The following is a 13679-nucleotide window of genomic DNA, read 5'->3' on the forward strand; positions in this document are numbered from 1 at the left end:
AATGGTGATTCCGCACATTTTCCTAATATCTATTACCCAAAGACTCTATATTTTGCTAACTGAACTACCTGCAAGTAGGAACAGCTTCCCTTTATATAATCTCTTTTAGTTTAGTTTAAATATACTGTGTAGAAACACGTCCTTCGGCCCACAAGTCCGTGCCAATCACTGATCATCTGTACATTAGTTCCATCCGACACACTAGGGACAATTTACAGAAGCTAATGAAGCTTCAAAGCTGCACGTCTTTGAGATGTGTGAGGAAACCAGAGCATCCAGAAAAATCCTACGTGGTCACAGGACGAACATGCAAACTTCGTACAGACAGCTTCCATAGTTAAGATCAAACCGTGGTCCCTGGCGCTGTAAGGCAGCAACTCTACCGCTTTGCAATTGTGCCGCACTCTAACTGGAATCATTAATACATTTTTGATTATGAAGATGTTATGAACATCTTGTTTTATTTAGTTTGTTGTTATCATTCTTGCTGTTGGCCCTCTCAATGCTGCCAGTCATAGGCTAAATCTGCTGTACAATTTGTGTCAATATGAATAATAGAGTAATAGAGCCATAAAACAGACCCACCATGTCGATGTTGACCATTCTGTACCCTAACATACTTATCGCACTTCCCAGCATTTGGGCAGTGGTCTTTTACACCTAAACACTAGTGACTACAGACACTGATTTTACAAAAAAAAAGACACAAAGTGTTGGAGTAACACTGTGGTTCAGGGAGCATCTCTGGACGACATGAATGGACAAAGTTTCCGGTCAGGGCCCTTCTTTAGACTAATTGCAAAAAGGGGGGGAATAAGCTGGGGGCATGACAAAAGCAGGCAAGTGGCTTTACAACATATGAATTCTCCAATTTTAGGTAACTAACTAACAAACAGCCCCCACTTCCTTCTTCCCTGTACCCTACCTGGAAGGACCCATTTTTCCCACAATATGGCCCCTTCCCCATGTCCTTTTAAACCCCACCCCACCAATCATCCTCTTCCACCTACATCCTTTTCTCTGACTTCAATAGACAATAGGTGCAGGAGGAGCCCATTCGGCCCTTCGAGCCAGTACCGCCATTCAATGTGATCATGGCTGATCATTCTCAATCAGTACCCCGTTCCTGCCTTCTCCCCATACCCCCTGACTCTGCTATCCTTAAGAGCTCTATCTAGCTCTCTCTTGAATACATTCAGAGGATTGGCCTCCACTGCCTTCTGAGGCAGAGAATTCCACAGATTCACAACTCTCTGCTGAAAATGTTTTTCCACACCTCAGTTCTAAATGGCCTACCCCTTATTCTTAAACTGTGGCCCCTTGATCTGGACTCCCCCAACATTGGGAACATGTTTCCTGCCTCTAACGTGTTCAACTCATTAATAATCTTATACGTTTCGATAAGATTTCCTCTCATCCTTCTAAATTCCAGTGTATACTAGCCTAGTCGCTCCAGTCTTTCAACATATGATAGTCCCGCCATTCCGGGAATTAACCTAGTAAACCTACGCTGCACGCCCTCAATAGCAAGAATATCCTTCCTCAAATTTGGAGACCAAAACTGCACACAGTACTCCAGGTGCGGTCTCACTAGGGCCCTGTACAACTGCAGAAGGACCCCTTTGCCCCTATACTCAACTCCTCTTGTTATGAAGGCCAACATTCCATTGGTTTTCTTCATTGCCTGCTGTACCTGCATGCTTCCTTTCAGTGACTGATGCACTAGGACACCCAGATCTCGTTGTACGACCCCTGTTCCTAACTTGACACCATTCAGATAATACTCTGCCTTCCTATTCCTACCACTAAAGTGAATAACCTCACACTTATCCACATTAAACTGCATCTGCCATGCATCCGCCCACTCACCCAACCTGTCCAAGTCACCCTGCAACCTCATAACATCGTCCTCAAGTTCACACTACCATCCAGCTTTGTATCACATTTCACGCCTCTTCTTGTCACCTTATCTCACAGTCTTTTGCCTTTTCTGGCCTTTGTCCAACCATCTATGAATCAAACCCCCCTCACCTGTCTTCTCATATAACTTACCAGCCTTTATTTTACCCTCACCACTTTTCCTGCTTTCTCCCACATACCACAATCAGACTGAAGAAAGGTCCCAACCCAAAACGTTACTTCTCCATTTCATTCAGAGATGCTGCCTGACCCTCTGAGTTACATTAGCTTCTAAACCTTGCTGATTTGAGTGCTCATTCAGACTGTCCTTAAATATTGTGAGAGTTTCTGTCTCCACTTTCCTCAAACACGTTTAGGAGGCTTGACATCATTTGCCTAAGGAGAATGTTCTTTCGTATGGAGCCATACATTTGTTACATTATCTGATGCCGTTTCAGTTTTCAGTATCTGAAATTAATAATACATTGAACATAGAACATAGAACATTTTAGTTTGATCATTATTTACCATTTATGTAACTTCTGTTTTCTACATTTAATGGGAAACAACGATTAACACATCACTCTGTGAATCTTCTGTAGGTAATGAATGGTTGCAGAAAAAAACAAATCAGCATATATTTTGGTAAGGTTGGCCTCATTAGGAGCTAACTAATTTAAACTTCATGAATCTTCGGAAATCCATGTTTGGACAGCAGTTTTCACATTATAAATGCACTTTCATTTGGCCAGCAAATATCCAATGGATGCTTGATTTCTGACCAAATTCCTGTTGAGCTGCTTCCCTTTGATCTAAATCTATTGCATGTTTCCAAATGTTTCTGCATCATTAGTGAAAAAATATTAAGGGGATCTCCATTGAGAACTTTTCAAACAATGATGAAAAAGGATTGATCAGGATTTTGAATGATGCACATCAAAAGGCCATTTCCAGTATCTCCACATTATAACAGCGCCCCCTCCCTTGGATGCCACTCTGATCCCCATCATTGGCTGACAGGCCAGGAGAGGCTAATCCCCTGCATCAGTGGTAACAGCTGGGTCCAATTAGCTTATATACCGTACATTTGGCCACATGAACTTTGTCAGCCTACTCCCGATAAAACCCAGGCATTCCAGAAGGGGGGAAGTGGGAAAAGGTGGGTGGTGGTGGTGGTGCCGCCACCGCTGTGTTCCCCTCTTGCAGGTTTCAGGAAGACTGAGCCACTAGGCCAAAGCAGAAACCACAAACGCCAACATGTGGTCAAGACTGAACTGCCGGGAAGAACTCCTGTTTAGCCAGCACCCCTACTGAGGCTAAGACTGAATGATCGAGGCAAGCTTGAAATGTCAGCACCTCTTCTTGCCCACAAACAACGACTGAGCCGACAGGATAATCCACAGACTGTCAGTATTGCATCGTCAAGCCCCAAAACTGAGAAACCGGGATAAATCTGAGACCGCCTGCCCTGCCGCTCCAGGCAAAGGGTGAACTACAGAGAGAAGCCTGAGATCATCATGCCTCCTTCAAGACCAGGACTGAGCGGTTGGAACAAGCCTGAGAATGCCAACACCACCGCACATGCACCCTGATGTCAATGGACAACATCTCCATGCGGTCCTGGACTTTCCTACGACCATAAATAAAATATATACGTGAGTTCACCAACTGTGAGTGTTGGTGTGGTCACTGCCAAACCCAGGTGCCACAAAATGCACAGTTAAATTCAGAAATCTGTTAATTGTCCCAATTATCGTGCAACTCTTAGGCATCACCATTGAAAAAATGAACATTGACCTACATTAAGTGTGTGAAGCTGAGCTATTACCTATTAGATAACCACTAGAATATGGAGTTCATGTGTTGATAAGGTTCCAGCTGCCCACAGAGAAACTATTAACTGCTCATGGTATTACAAACCATAAACAGTATCTCTCTAAAATCTAGTCCGTGCTTTTTTTGGGTGCAATACCTGCCTTTTCACTTTCTCCATTCTCATCATTTAGGTCTGTAACCCATTCTTCCAGGTGAAACGGTATGTTACTTCTCCAACTCAGGAGCAGATTATTCAGCCCATCAAGTCCTACATTTTGGTCCAGGCAGGGTAATTCCATTAAATCCATTCTCAATCTTTATTTTTCAGTCTTGTTTACTTTAGTTTAGAGAAAAAGTATGTAAATAGGCCCTTCGGCCCACTGAGTCTATGCCGAGCATCGATCATATTCACACTAGTTCAATGCTATCTCACTTTCACATCCACTCCCTACACATTAGAGGCAATTTACAGAAGTCGATTAACCTACAAACCCACACGTCTTGGGGATGTGGGAGAAAACCGGAGCAGTTAAACAAAACCCACTTGGTCACAGGATTCCACATAGACAGCAGAGAATTCCACAAATTCTCAACTCTCCGGGTGAAAATGTTTCTTATAATCTCAGTTTTAAATGGCCTCCCCCTTATATTTAGACTTTGGCCCTTGGTTCTGGACTCCCCCAACATTGGGAACATTTTTCCTGCATCTAGCTTGCCCAGTCCTTTTATAATTTTATACGTCTCTAAAAGATCCCCTCTAATTCTTCTAAAGTATGATAGAGTTTTTTTAAATCATGAAGGGTTAGAAAAGGTTTAGTTTAGTTTAGTTTTGAGATACAGCATGGAAATGGGCCCTTCAGACACGCCGACCCATTCACACTCATTCTACGTTATCCCACTTTCTCATCCACTCCCTGCATTGGCGCAGCGGTCGAGTTGCTGTCTTACAGTGCCCTCAGGTTCCTATTAAATCTTTCCTCTCTCCTTAAACCTTTGTCTTCTGGTTCTCAATTCTCCTACTGTGGGCAAGAGCCTCTGTGTGTTTACCTGATCAATTCCTCTCCTGATTATGTACACCTCTATAAGTTCACCTCTCATGCTCCAGCGTTCCAAGGAATAGAATCCTAGCCTTTTCAACCTCCCCCTATAGCTCAGGCCCTTGAGTCCTGGCAACATCCTCGTAAATCTTCTCTGCACCCTTTCCAGCCTATATATAATGTTTTTAATTAATTTGAAGAATCCCGTAGCATTCTGCTCCTGACAATGGGTTTCGAACATCAGGTTGCAATGTAGGAAATACAGCAGCCAACTTACTCAATAAATCATTTTAATAGTTTGTTCCCACCATCAACAATGGGACAATGGCCAATTAGGCTGTTTTAGTGTTATCAATTGAGATCAATAGATGTACATCATTATATCAAGGCTGGCACCCCAACACTTTTTCAAAATAGAATTGTGGCATGCCATCAGGCAGAAGAAAGGTCCGACCCAAAACGTCACCTATCCATTTAGGTGGTACAGTGGAGCAGCGGTAGAGCTGCTGCCTTACTGCTCCTGAGACCCGGGTTCGATCCTCACTATGGGTCCTGTAAGAAAATAACTACAGATCGAAGGTATTTATTCACAACATTGACTTCTCCAACTTTAGATAGTTCCTCTGTCCCTCTCTTCCCCTCCCCCTTCCCAGATCTCCCACTGTCTTCCTGTCTCCTCCTATATCCTTCCTTTGTCCCGCCCCCCTGGCATCAGTCTGAAGAAGGGTCTCGACCCGAAACGTTACCCATTCCTTCTCTCCTGAGATACTGCCTGACCTGCTGAGTTATTCCAGCACTTTGTGAATAAATACTCACTATAGGTCCTGTCTGTAACCCCATGGGTTTTCTCCGGGTGTTCTGGTTTCCTCTCACATTCCAAAGATGTACAGGTTTGCAGGTTAATCAGCTTCGGTAAAAAATTGTAAAATTGTCCTTAGTGTGTAAGATAGTGTTAGTGTACAGGGATCGCTGGTCGGTGCGGACTTTGTGGCCGAAGGGCCTGTTTCCATGCTGTATCTCCAAACTAAACATTTCCTCCACAGTTGTTGCCTGACCCGTTGAGTTCCTCCAGCACATTGTACTTTGTGTGATATTTGTTATGTCCACATGAGAGGCCATATAGATGCTTGGTAAATGTTGCATGAGGATAATCATCTCCCACAGAGCAGAACTGAGTGTTCTGCCCCAGGGAGTTGATTTGAAATGTTATACTCATATTTTTAGATTGTGAGTTGAAGCCACAACATTCTGACTCAAAGGTGAGAACTGTGTCAAATAAACAATCTTAATTTAACCACCTGTGACACAACACACCTACTTGATTTTGATTTTAATATTAGAAATTATAATAGGAATAGTTGACTAATGAATTGCTGACAGAATAATGGTTGCTCTATCACTTTACACGACCACAAAAGTCACAATATACGTTTGTGAAGTTTACTTTCATGAAATGGATTTCCAAACAGCGTGGTGGAGACCAAAACCCAGGAATTATCTTCACGAAAAAAATAAATGCAGCTAAAGAAGAACTGACTTCCTTTGTGTAGGAAAGAACTGCAGATGCTGTTTTAAACTGAAGATAGACACAAAATGCTGGAGTAACTCAGTGGGATAGGCTGCATCTCTGGAGAGAAGAAATGTGTGACATTTCGGGTCTTCTTCGGAAGGGTCTCGACCCGAAACATCACCCATTCCTTCTCTCCAGAGATGCTGCCTGTCCGTTGAGTTACTTCAGCATTTTGTGTCTATTTTCAACTGAATTCCATTGTTCTGGATTTCGACCCGCAAGAGACTTGCAGATGCTGGAATCAGGAGCTAAAATCAAACTGCAGCATTTAATTACTTTTGTTTTTTTGCCATTTGCCTTCAGTCAATGATCCTGGTTGTTTACCTTCCTGCCATAGCGAATAATTTTTCTATATTTACCCTTCAAATAGTCTCTGTTGGGGTGGCACAGTGGCACAGCACGTACAGCTACTGCCTCACAGCCCCAGAGATGGGATTCGATCCTAACCTGGCGTGCTGTCTGTGTGGAGTTTGCCTGTTCCTCTGTAACCACATGAGTTTCTTTTGGGTGCTACAGTTTCCACCCACATCCTTAAGACTTGAGGGTTTATAGGTTGATTGCCCGCTGTAAATTGCCAGATTATTTAGTTTAGTTTTGTTGAGTTTAGTTTAGTTTAGTTTGGTTTCGAGATACGGTGTGGAAAGAACTGTCAGAGGAAGTACTGGAGGCAGATACTGTAACAGGAAACAGGCCCTTCGGCCCACTGAGTCCGCGCCGCCCAGCGATCCCTGGATTTAAAAGATACTTGGACAGATACCAATAGGAAAGGTTGTGAGGGACAAAGGGGAAGTCGTGGGCAAATGGTATTAGCTTGGATGCACCTTGGTCAGCATAGACGAGTTGGGCAGAAGGGCCTGTTTCCATGCAGTATGAATCTATGACTCTATAATTACCAAATGCTTTTTATACTTTCTCATTCATTCCAAAGGAATTGCTCAGAATCCCAGCAGCTTTGATATTAATTAGTAATCTTTCAGATGGAACTTATCAAATATTTTACATGAGTCGTAAGTTCTCTATCACATGAATCATCTTGTGAACCAATTGTACCTTCAGGATAGTTCAAAACATAGATTATTACTGTCAAACCTCTCCTATCGGTATCTGTCCAAGTATCTTTTAAATCCTGTTTTAGTATTTGCCTCGAGTACTTCCTCTGACAGCCCTTTCCACACCGTATTTCAAAACCAAACTAAACTAAACTAAACAAAGCTAAACTAAATAAACTGGCTTTTTTACAGAGGGCAATCAACCTAAAAACCCTCAAGTCTTAAGGATCTGGGTGGAAACTGTAGCACCCAAAGGAAACTCATGTGGTTACAGAGGAACAGGCAAACTCCACACAGACAGCACCCCAGGTTAGGATCGAATCCCATCTCTGGGGCTGTGAGGCAGTAGCTATACGTGTTGTGCCACTGTGCCAACCCAACAGAGACTATTTGAAGGACAAACATAGAAAATTTATTCCCAATGGCAGGAAGGTAAACAACAAGGGTCATTGTTTAGCGTCTCAATGTCATCCATGTTTAGCCTCTCAATGTCATCTATCTCGATAAAACAACATCATACGATTCAGTTCTCCCTGAAGCAGTCTAGAAATTAGCATCCCAGTAGGATAGAAAGCAGTTTAGAGATCCTGGGCCTGGAACAGAGTAGATTTTTTTAACTGATTTGAGTGAAGCTTCAATCCAAGAAGGAATTCACCGTCCGGCTTTTCTTTTTGGACTGCAACCAACAGCATCTCAGGGTTCCTGATATGATCCACAGCTACATAATACCTGCTTCGCTGAAACCATTAAATGAACATTTTTCCGAGTGGTACAACGGATAAACAATTTTAAAAAGCTCCAAAAATGATTGATGAACTGAACCAATTGATTATCCTGGGCTTTTCATTGAGAATAACTGTGTACAGCTGTCTTCGCTGTTGTAATGCAATGAATTAGACAGCAATTCAAGAATAGATATTTATGATATTAATTGCAGAAATTATGGAGTAATGGCCAAAGAGTCATGCAGCATGGAAACAGGCTCTTTAGCCCGACTTGCACATGCCAACCAAGGAGCCCCATCTACACTTGTCCCATCTGCCTGCATTTGGCCCATATTCCTCTAAACCATTCCTATTGTTGGCTGCGCCTAACGGCTGCGGCTCTCTGGCAGTCTGTTGTCTTTTTTTCTTTTTTTTTTGTTTGTGTCGGTGTTGGGATGGTTTTTGTTTCTGTTTTTGGCTGTGTATGTGTGGTGGGGGTGTGGGGTGGGGTGGGGTGGGGGGAAACCTTTCTTTTATTAGGTCTCTTCCCCGGGGCGCAGCTCGCCCGCGGGGCCTTCCATCGCCCGGCGCGGCTCGGCTGCGGGCCTTAACATCGCCGGCGCAGCTCGGCCGTGGGACGTTTCAGTGCCCGGTGCGGCTCGACCGCTGGATTTAACATCGCCCGGTGCGGCCGCGGGACGTTTCAGTGCCCGGTGCGGCTCGGCCGCGGGACGTTTCAGTGCCCGGTGCGGCTCGGCCGCGGGACGTTTCAGTGCCCGGTGCGGCTCGGCCGCGGGACGTTTCAGTGCCCGGTGCGGCTCAGCCACGGGATGTTTCAGTGCCCGGTGCGGCTTGGCCGCTGGACTTAACATCGCCCGGTGTGGCCGCGGGACGTTTCAGTGCCCGGTGCGGCTTGGCCGCTGGACTTAACATCGTCAGCGCTGTTCGGCCGCGGGACGTTTCAGTGCCCGGTGCGGCTCGGCCGCTGGACTTAACATCGCCCGGTGTGGCCGTGGGACGTTTCGGTGCCCGGGGCGGCTCGGCCGGGGGGCCTTCCATCCCCTTGCGGGGGCTGTGCGTGTCGTTTGCCTCGGTAGGGGTCGAGCTGCCTGTCCGTGGGTGCGGGGGGAAGAGAGGGGAAGTTTTGTTGCCTCCATCACAGTGAGGGGGTGTTTGGAGTCACTGTGATGGATGTTTGTGTTGGGGTCGGGTGTCCTGTGTTCTTTTCTTTTTTGCTGTGTTTTGTGTGACTGCTGAAATTTCGCTCGGTGTTGTGCCGAGTGACAATAAAGTGTTGTTATGTTATGTTATGTTATGTTACATGTACAAATGTCTTTTAAATGTATAAGTACCTGCCTCAACTACCTCCTCTGGCAGTTCATTCCATATATTCATCACCCTCTACGAAAATGTTGCCCTTCAGATTCCTATTACATTTTTCTCCTCTCCCCTTAAACCTATATCCTCTGGTTCTTGATTCCTCCACTCTGGGTTAAAGACTCTGTGCATCTAACACATTTTTCCCCTCATAATCTTATGCACCTCTATAAGATCATCCATCATCCTTCTGCACACCTATTTGTTCAACTACACAGAGTACTGTACAAAGATACTTCACCTAAAGGCTCATCATTGAAATGCACAAGAAGCATGCAGATGAAATTGTTACCCACTAAACACATCAGAAGAAGCATGGTGGGGTGCATTTAGCTTTTAAATATTGCCAGACAATTCCTCTGGACTTTAAAATTCAACTAGGGGAAATCATGCTTGACAAATCTACTGGAATTTTTTGAGGATGTAACTAGGAAAATTGACAGGGGAGAGTCAGTGGATGTGGTGTACCTCGACTTTCAGAAAGCCTGCGACAAGGTCCCACATAGGAGATTAGTGGGCAAAATTAGGGCACATGGTATTGGGGGTAGGGTACTGACATGGATAGAAAATTGGTTGACAGACAGAAAGCAAAGAGTGGGGATAAATGGGGCCCTTTCGGAATGGCAGGCAGTGACTGGGTAGACTGATGGGACTGAAGGCTGATAAATCCCCAGGGCCTGATGGTCTGCATCCCAGAGTACTTAAGGAGGTGGCTCTAGAAATAGTGGAAGCATTGGAGATCATTTTTCAATGTTCTATAGATTCAGGATCAGTTCCTGTGGATTGGAGGATAGCAAATGTTATCCCACTTTTTAAGAAAGGAGGGAGAGAGAAAACGGGTAATTATAGACCAGTTAGTCTGACATCAGTGGTGGGGAAGATGCTGGAGTCAATTATAAAAGACGAAATTGCTGAGCATTTGGATAGCAGTAACGGGATCATTCCGAGTCAGCATGGATTTACGAAGGGGAAATCATGCTTGACAAATCTACTGGAATTTTTTGAGGATGTAACTAGGAAAATTGACAAGGGAGAGTCAGTGGATGTGGTGTACCTCGACTTTCAGAAAGCCTTCGACATGGTCCCACATAGGAGATTAGTGGGCAAAATTAGGGCACATGGTATTGGGGGTAGGGTACTGACATGGATAGAAAATTGGTTGACAGACAGAAAGCAAAGAGTGGGGATAAATGGGTCCCTTTCGGAATGGCAGGCAGTGACCGCAAGGTTCGGTGCTGGGACCCCAGCTATTTACGATATACATTAATGACTTAGACGAAGGGATTAAAAGTACCATTAGCAAATTTGCAGATGATACTAAGCTGGGGGGTAGTGTGAATTGTGAGGAAGATGCAATAAGGCTGCAGGGTGACTTGGACAGGTTGTGTGAGTGGGCGGATACATGGCAGATGCAGTTTAATGTTGATAAGTGTGAGGTTATTCACTTTGGAAGTAAGAATAGAAAGGCAGATTATTATCTGAATGGTGTCAAGTTAGGAGGAGGGGGAGTTCAACGAGATCTGGGTGTCCTAGTGCATCAGTCAATGAAAGGAAGCATGCAGGTACAGCAGGCAGTGAAGAAAGCGAATGGAATGTTGGCCTTCGTAACAAGAGGAGTTGAGTATAGGAGCAAAGAAGTCCTTCTACAGTTGTACCGGGCCCTGGTGAGACCGCACCTGGAGTACTGTGTGCAGTTTTGGTCTCCAGATTTGAGGAAGGATATTCTTGCTATGGAGGGCGTGCAGCGTAGGTTCACCAGGTTAATTCCCGGAATGGCGGGACTGTCGTATGTTGAAAGGCTGGAGCGATTGGGCTTGTATACACTGGAATTTAGGATGAGGGGGGATCTTATTGAAACATATAAGATAATTAGGGGATTGGACACATTAGAGGCAGGAAACATGTTCCCAATGTTGGGGGAGTCCAGAATAAGGGGCCACAGTTTAAGAATAAGGGATAGGCCATTTAGAATGGAGATGAGGAAGAACTTTTTCAGTCAGAGAGTGGTGAAGGTGTGGAATTCTCTGCCTCAGAAGGCAGTGGAGGCCAGTTCGTTGGATGCTTTCAAGAGAGAGCTGGATAGAGCTCTTAAGGATAGTGGAGTGAGGGGGTATGGGGAGAAGGCAGGAACGGGGTACTGATTGAGAGTGATCAGCCATGATCGCATTGAATGGCGGTGCTGGCTCGAAGGGCTGAATGGCCTACTCCTGCACCTATTGTCTATTGTCTATTGTCTAACTTTACAAGCAAGGAGTTTTATTTCTTCAAAATTTAATACTTTCTGGAATTTTTATCAAATGAAAAATTTTAAAAGCTATTAAAAGGGCCCAAAGGAGCCACAAAATGGCTTTGCTGAAGATGGCTGGGGAGGAGAGGGACGACGGTTCACTGGACAATTTGGACGGAGGCTTCAGCTGGGGGCCCTGCAACAGCCTGGGGCTCGCCTGGATCGGGCTTCACTCTCGAAGATGGAACTGGACATTAGAAACGGGACTGAAACCTGGTGACTCCTTGCATGCGGTCTCAGTGGACTATTTCTATGCAGTTTGCACTAATCAGGGATTGTGTTTAGGTATGGCAATAGTTGACAGAACTGTATGCAAAAAAAGTTCACTGTACATCTGCACATGTGATTAAAGCAAACCATTGAACCATCCTGGGAGGTACAACAAATCTCGCTACGATCTTCACAAGAACGCCAAGAGGCAATGCCGGGACAAATTTGAGTCCCAGTACAATCACTCGGACACCTGTTGACTGTAGTAAGGCCTGAATACCTTAACTGGCTGCAAAGCAAATTCAGGCAGCATCGCTGGTGATAGTGCACCCCTCCCTGTTGATCAACGCATTTAATGTTCACTTTGAGCAGAAGGTCAACAGGGCAATGACATCTGTCCCATCAGATGAGAATGTGCCTTTTCCCAGGGTCACTGTTCCAGAAGTTAGATTGGCCTTCCTGAGGGTGAACTCACAAAAAGTAACTGGCCTAGATGGAGTCCCTGGTCGCATCCTTAGGAACTGCAAGGACCATCTTAAAGAAATGTTCACAGACATTTTTAATCTCGCCTTACTCCGTTCTGAGGTCCCTGCCAGCTTCAAGAAGACCACTATCATTCTGGTATCAAAGAAAAGCAAGATCTCATGCCTAATAACTACCAGTGGCCTTTACATCCAGCATCATGAAGTGCTTTGAGTGACTGGTTAGGCGCACAACAGGTCCATGGCTGATACAATCTCCCTAACCTTGCACTTACCCCTGGAACACCTGGATAAGAAGGACCCTCAAGTCAGACTCCTATTCATACCTTCAGGTTCAGGGACATTTTCTTCCCAGCTGTTACCAGGCAACTGAACCATCCTATCAACAACTAGAGAGCACTCCTGAGAAACCATCTACCTCATTGGAGATCCTTGGGCTATCTTTAATTGTACTTTACTGGATTTTATCTTGCACTAAACTTTATTTCCTTTATCCTGCATCTGTACACTGATTGTAAGAAGAAACTGCAGATGCTGATTTACACTGAGGATAGACACAAAATGCTGGAGTAACTCGGCAGGTCAGGCATCATCTCTGGAGAAAAGGAATAGGTTACGTTTCGGGTCAAGATACTTTGGACTGAATGAAGTCCTGAAACGTCACCTATTTCTTTTCTTCAGAGATGCTGCCTGACCCGCTGAGTTTCTCACTTTGTGTCTATCTTCTGTAAACTGTGGATGTACAACTATGTTATTCCTAAAGTTGGGCAAGAGTGTGGTCTGATCAGTATTTTATGAAGTTGCAACATGAAAGTTCGATCTACCGACATACGAAGGCAAGCATGCCATATGTCTTTTTCACCACTCTATCTACCTGCATTGTCACTTTCAGAGAACGGTAGACTTCAACCTGGAGAAACAAGGAACTGCCGATGCAGGTTTGCATAAAAGGACACAAAGTGATGAAGTAAGTCAGCAGGTCAGGCAGCATTTCTGATAGGATGGATAAGTGATGTTTCATGTCGGGACTCTTCTCCTTCAATCTCATGGTTCCTTTGGTTTTCAACGTTCTTTAGTGTTCAACCATTTAGTGTATATGTCCTTTCCTTCTTTTGACTGAGCAAAGGACTGAGCAATTCAGCAGATAATTATTCAATTAATCAATGTCTTGTACTTCTCATTGCAAGACCTCATAGTGCTCGCTATTCTATTTCTCTGGCTTCATCTTTAGCCAGTTGCTCCACATCAT

The sequence above is a fragment of the Rhinoraja longicauda genome, chromosome 1 (assembly GCF_053455715.1).
Source record: "Rhinoraja longicauda isolate Sanriku21f chromosome 1, sRhiLon1.1, whole genome shotgun sequence".
Classification (NCBI taxonomy): domain Eukaryota; kingdom Metazoa; phylum Chordata; class Chondrichthyes; order Rajiformes; family Arhynchobatidae; genus Rhinoraja; species Rhinoraja longicauda.